Genomic DNA, 7057 nt, shown 5'->3' on the forward strand with positions numbered 1-7057 from the left:
GGTCCAAACTTCCCTCACGGCATCATCCTTGAACATCATCAGAGCTCCAGCATGCCCCGATGGAAAACTGGCATACAGCTGGAGAGATTTCTCAGGTGGACATATCCACCTTTGATGTTGTTATGCCAAGATTCCATCTACAAAATTCATGCTCCAGAACTGTTCGATCTAGTTACAAAAATAAAGTAAAAATAATCTCAGAAAATTTAAAGCACATTTATGCTTTTGTTTGGGGCCGCATTCATATCAATCCTGGGCCACATGTGGCTCACAGGCTGGAGACGGACATGTCTGTCTTGGGTGAGTCTTCTCCTCTTCTTACTATTTCTACCTGAAAACTAGCCTATAGTAACATCAGAAGAACCACAGAGAGGCATCAAACTTGCCTCAGAGCCTCCTGTCTCTGAAGGATGCTGATAATTTTCAAGTCACAAATGCCATTGGGGGTAAATATCTGAGATATCCTATTCCATCTGGCAAAATTCCTCTAGAATCCATGTCAACTCAATTTCCCTACCATCTCTCCCAACTGGCAACGTGAACGGTCCATGCCTGTGGTTTAGCTACCAGTTGTTTGAGTAATGACTTTTATGATGCCACAGGCTGCTGAGCCAAAACAATATGGGCTGGTAAAAGAGGCAAGCCTCCACTGAAATCCACCCACACACAAAAAGCACATGAGCCTCACAGAGGGGAACTGAGGGCAGCGTTGCTTCAGGAGGCTAACCTAATACCAAGGCTAACAGGGTAAACCAACAAGGGAATCTAGCCCTCTGTATGTTCTTTCTAAGTGCAAAATGTCAAAGTGGACCTGGGACTTTCCAAAGTTTATGATGCCTGCCTCTGCCTCTGGCACATGCTTTCTAATGTTGTACCATACGCCATAAACCAGTTCTCTTTTCCATTGCTGTGGTATCAACCAGTACTTTCTTGCAGGTGTCTGCTTGTCTTATGACACATGCTACAATGCCAGGTTAAACAGGAGAGATACAGAAAGAGAGCTCCAGGTTAGAGCCTCTTTACAACATTTCTATGGTCAAAACTAGGGGTTTTATTCCTGATATGGTACAAACAACAACCTCTATTTCCTCTGCTGTGGCAATCCTCTTACTCTGTTTCAAAGAAACTAGAGAACCACATGCCATATCTAAAAAGCAATGAAGTACTATATGCTTTGATATGGTCATACACTTTATGATCTCTTGTATGGTATTTGTGGATGTATTTATATGTTCACGTATGTGTATATATGTGTATGCATGCATAGGCCAGAAGTATCAACATCTGATGTCTGCCTCTCTGCTTTCCACTTTATTTTTTAAGACAGGGTCTCTCACTGAACCCAGAGCTTGTTGGTTGGGTAGACTGGATAGCCAGCAAGACCCTGAGGTCTGTCCATCTTTGTTCTCTAGTGTTGGGTTTAGCAGCATATGCTGCTGCATCTGGCTTTTTGCCTCAATACTAAGTGTGCCACGCCAACCCTGACCAGCAGGAATTAAGACACGGAACAACCGGTTCCTTCTCACAGCAGTTTACTCAGGATGCTTAGCAGTTGGTAGTCAAGATGGCGAGCCCCCATCCCTTCCCATGCTCAGCTTATAAACCCTGCCAGGAGCCCATGAACTCATGCCACGTGCACCATACAGCTGAGGTCACTAAACAGCAAAACAAGCTATGTGGGATAAACAATATATTTATCAGAGTGTGCTCCAGCTGTTATAGGCTTTTGAAAACCAAGTCTTTCATCAGGGTATATGGTTCCAGATGGCTGCAAAGTTGATCTAGCCGCTTTCTACTAAAGTCGGCTCCCAACAACTAAGGATCTAAACTCAGGTACTAATGTTTGCAGTACCTGAGCCATTGTTACAGTCCTGCTAAGAGATTTTTGACACAGGAATATCCAATGTAACATTTAAACTGAGAATATTGCAATATGCCTAGAATATCTAGTTCAAATTTTCCCCCTTTCCCCTGATAGATCTAATATAACAGGGTCTCCATAATAGAAATTGGATTAGGAATTGGAGTTGAGCCTTGGCATGAATATGTCAGGTGAAAGGGTTTATTTATGTTTTTTGTACTTAGACATAACACAACTACTAGAAATAATGTATTGTGAACATTGATTGCTAACATTTCTGAAGTTCTTAGAATTTATACAGTTATTTCTAAAAGATATCTACAAACCCAGCAAAGTAACAACTTGCACTTTGAGAAAGAAGGAATGCAAACAGCTAAACATAACATCCCAACGGCTCTGGGTAAGATGCTATGTAAGAAACCTGAGTGCAAGGACCTGACCATATGTGGGGGGTTTGTACATGATGGAGGTAAGAAGAAAGAATGGGAAGACTGAGAAGAGAGAAAGGAGAATCCACCAGTATAAAGCATGGATGCCAGCCTCGTGAGATGAGGCACTGCTTTTTTGACAGATTAAACAATGGTAGTTCTGCACCTTTGTTCTTCCATCCGTGTCAGGGGAGTAAAATGAGCAATAGATATGAAGCACAGCCATGCATGAAATCTGCAACCAGTTCATCAGCTGAAGACCATTCTTACCCCATCTTCTAAACAGTGACCATGCAATATTTAAGATACATGGAATTTAAAAGAGCAACATAGCCTATGCTTGTATTTTCAGTCCTCCTTCAGGTAGAGAGTCCCAACTCACAGAGCTAATGCCATCCATCTTGCTGAAAACTGTTGCTTGGGCCCATCCCTAGTCTGGGTAACTAGGCATGCCCTCCAACTCCACCAATCCCTGCTACATGCACTTGGTCCCTTCTCTAGGCAGATATGAGACTTGCCTATCAACTACATCCATTCCTACTCTGGAGGAGTACCCCTCTCCAAGGAGGAGCACTTGGCCCATACTTGCAACACCACCTGTTCCTGAGACTTATCTGGGGACCACACATCCCACACCTTCCTTCCCCTTCCTTTCTAGGTAGAGATGCTGGGTTTACATTAACTCTATAAGCACCAAGATCAATAACCTAAATAGACTCATAACAAAGAGACTGAAACAATAATAAAAATTCTTCTAACAACAAACAAAACAACAAAAAACAAACAAACAAACAACAACAACAGGCCCAGACAGATTCACAACGAAATTCCACCAGACTTTCAAAAATCTGCAACTGACACTTAAACTATTCAAAAATAGAAATAGAATGATTGCTTCCAAACACATTCTATACAGCCAGTATTTCTCTAATACAAGAAAAGCAGGTAAGTCCACACTCCCAAAAAAATAGACTAATATTCCTGATGTACATACCAAGAAGATTAAGTTTTATCCCCAAAAGCGGGGATATTGCAACATACATTAGTCAATAAATATAATAGGTGATTTAAATGAACCTAAAGAAAAAAACTGCATGTCACTCAAGATATGCAGAAAAGGCTTTTGACAAATCTAACATGCTTTCATGATAAAAGTCCTAGAGCGAGTTTGACTTAAGGAATATACATTAATATAATAAAGACTGTGTATGTCAAGCCCATAGCCAACATCATCCTAAATGAAGAAAGTCTCAAAAAAAAAAAAAAAAGCCAATTAAATCATAAAGAAGATTGGGCTACCCATGTCCTTACTCTTCTTCAATACAATATTCAAAGCACCAGCTGGAACAATGGGACAAGAAGGAAATTAAAGGAATACAAATAGGAAAAGAAAAAGTCAAATTATTCCTATTAGCAGACAATATATTATACATAAAAGATCCCCAAGATTCCATCAGGAAACACCTAGACATGGCCAACAACTTCAGCAAAGTGGGAGAATGCAAACTCAACTTACAAAATTCAGCAGCATAATAAACGTATGGACACAGTTCTGTCTACAGAAGACACAAAGACAGTAAGTATCTTGGAATAAACCTAACTAGAGATGAAAAATCTCTACAATGAAAATTCAAAATCTCTGAAGAAAAATAAAGAAAACACTAAAAAACAGAAAGGTATATCATGTTCAAGGAAAAGTAGAATTACTATTTAAAAAATGACCATCCTACCAAAAAGCAATTTACAAAGTCAATGTGATCTCAATCTAAATACCCTCAACATTCCACACAGAAATAAAAACAATCTAAAGTTTTTATAGAACCAGAAAAGACTCCAGAGAGCCAAAGCTATCCTTAGGATAAAGAAGACTGGAGAAATTAACATTCCAGATTTCAAGATATGTTATAGACGTATGGTAATTAAAAATCAATAATGTATTTTGGCACAAAAACAGATATGTAGAACAATTAAATAAATAGAAGACCTAAATTTAAGTAAACACACACACACACACTTATGCCTCTTGGAATGACAACACTCTCTACAACAGCTGTAGACTGTCTAACAAAAATCCCAGTACTAAACATAAGTAACCTCCATTAAAGTTGTTGTTTAGGGTAGTCCAACTGGCTTCCAAAACCATATAGGCTATTGCTGCTGCCTTTAGTTGTCTCTTAAAATTTGAAGGTAAGTCCACATTGTTAAAGACATCACACATCTAGGACAAAGGAGTCAGATGACTCAAAGTAGACCTAACCTAAAAGCCTCATTCATGTGATCTATCTTCTATAGTACTAGAAAGTAATATTTAAGTTGCCAAGGGAGGAATGCAATCAGTAGTGTTATATATCCACATCTATGAACCACAACAATGACCACCATGGCTAAGGTACAATTTCTATTTTGGTGGTAACTAACAGCTTTCTAATTGGACATATGACAGCCTCAACAGAAAGGAAATCATGTTTAGTACTAAAACCTAGCTAACTACTTGTTACAAGTGGAGTCATGAACCTTAGAACAGAAACTACTACTGCCAATTCAGTACTTGAGCATAATTCCTAAGTATATTCCAAAATGTATCCTTATACTCACAGATAAGTGTAGCTCTTATTTCTTACCAAAGAAGCATTTCTGTGTAGCAATGGGAATTGTACAAGTAACTTTTATTTGCCAGATCTAATTGTCATCTCAGAAAAAGCTTACTGCTGAATAAACTCACATTTTCTAGCTCTTTCTAAATTCTGGCTGGCTGGTTCAACTCAACCATTCTGACCCAAACTCTTCTCTGGATAAAAATCTCAGAAGGCTCTGAAATTTATGGAGCTTACCCATCAGAGCCATGCAAAGCAGCAGGCCACCTCCAGAAAACTTACCTGCATGCCTTTAGTCTTTCCTAGATAGCTCCTAACAACAGATACACCTTTAGTACGTACCTCCTCTCCAAGCTGACTGATTCAAACTGGCTTCTCTTGGCTTCTGACTGAACTGCTATGTTTGGCCTCAAACTATCTCTGGCAATCTGTTCTAATTTTCTGACTCCTTTTAAGTCTCTGGCTCATTCTGTCTTCACGTGCAATCTGTCTCTATAAAACTGTTCCAATAAAACTGCACACCTTCCTCTGTCTTTCTCCCTCTTCCCTTCCTCTGTCTTTCTCCCTCTTTCCCTTCTCCCCCTCTTTCTTTCCCTCTCTGTCTCCCTCTCCCTGCACTGCTCTCTTAAATAGCTTCTGTTTCCTGTTTGTTCTCCTGAGAGTTGGCCATATCCTATTTCTGACTCACTCTGTCAAATCTTTCTCTGATTCATCACTTTGTCTGCCCCTCAGTTAGACATCATTTTTAAACATGGGTGCTGCCTTCTACAAACTAACTTTACCTTTATTGTTTGGGATTAAAAGTGTGTGTTAAGGATGTGTCTGTTGTCAGGAGTCATCTAGGAAAGACTAAAGGCATGCAAGTAAGTTTCCTGTAGATGGCCCAGTACTTTGCATGGCTGCAATGGATAAGCTCTGAATTTCAGGGCCTTCAGATATTTTTATCCCAGGAATGTTTCTTGCTACTGATATGCCTTTCCTGTCACTGTTACATAGCCTAATGATTCTTGAACATTATCACACCCTATTGGGAAGATTTTCAGCAGCTCGATGAAAATGCACTCTCATGTAGTAATGCTGTGTAGACAAATTGATGATTTCATAATTCCTAACAATGATTTTATAGAAGCTCAGATCAAAGGCACAGAAAATATTATCAAAATCATAGAAAAAAATTTCCTACTCTAAGGAAAGAGATACTTATCAAGATATAAGAGACACTGCTCCTAGAGGCAATGAAAGTGTGGCTTCTGTGTCACATGTGCATTAGTAGGTGTCAGAGAGGAGGAAGGATATGTCTATTCTAGTGTTCTGACCTGTGGGCATCTGAATGATTAGTAGCCTAACATTCCCTGAGAAAAGCAAGCCTGAGATGACCAACAGTCTGCCTTAAGCCCCAACGGACTCCCAAGGTGGGAAGCAACCCAGAGTCTAGAAGAACCCCACCTGGGACCACAGCCTTGGCTGAGAAACAGTCACCAGGCTGGCATGGGGCCCAGACGTGCAGCTATCCTGAGATGACTTCTGCCCAACACGAGTGGGGCATACCATTCCTGAGAGTACTCCAAAGATGACCCCAGACATTCAGAGATCCCAAGCACCACTGAGAGGAGCCAGTAACTAGTGGATAAATGGAAAAGAAAGAGAAGCAGAAGGATGTGGCCACAATGAAAAGAGGCAGAACTGGAGACTCTGGGGGTAGTGAGTAACAGTCTGTTGTGAGTAGCCAGTGATGCTACCTGGAGCCATGCTGGGGTGCTGCTACCTGGGGACATGTCTGGGTCCATGGCTATTACAACCAAAGGCCAGATGGACATCCTTGGTCTGGGCTGCTGCCAGGGGGCATGTTGATGTCTGAAGGCTGTGTAAAACTGGCTCCACTCCTAACCTGGGCATCATGGGAGAGCTGGCACTGGGAGCTTGAGAGCAGAAGATCTGACCCCATTTCTAGCCAGCTATAGTACTCAGGAGAGTAGGCCACTTGTCTCCCTTGTGGTGGCCCACATGGAGGAGGAAGAAATACATCCCATCCCCCCACCCACACACACACACACACTATCTGCTGCATGTGGGAGATCTGGCCCTTGGTGTTCCGAGCCCCTTCCGTGTCCCCTTCGCCTGCGAAAAAGACACGTGAGGCAGTGTTCATCTGGTTACCACAGCGAGGCTTTATT

At 41.2% G+C, this 7057-nt stretch overlaps 1 non-coding gene across 1 annotated transcript; it reads left to right on the forward strand.

The window, feature by feature from the left end:
- The first annotated feature begins 6102 nt into the window (after nucleotides 1-6102).
- Nucleotides 6103-6233, forward strand: LOC117713213 (small nucleolar RNA SNORA17). Its single transcript, XR_004607392.1, has one exon. It is a non-coding gene; the product is annotated as a small nucleolar RNA SNORA17 (small nucleolar RNA).
- The last annotated feature ends 824 nt before the right edge of the window (nucleotides 6234-7057 follow it).

This window comes from Arvicanthis niloticus, chromosome 7, assembly GCF_011762505.2.
Source record: "Arvicanthis niloticus isolate mArvNil1 chromosome 7, mArvNil1.pat.X, whole genome shotgun sequence".
NCBI lineage: Eukaryota > Metazoa > Chordata > Mammalia > Rodentia > Muridae > Arvicanthis > Arvicanthis niloticus.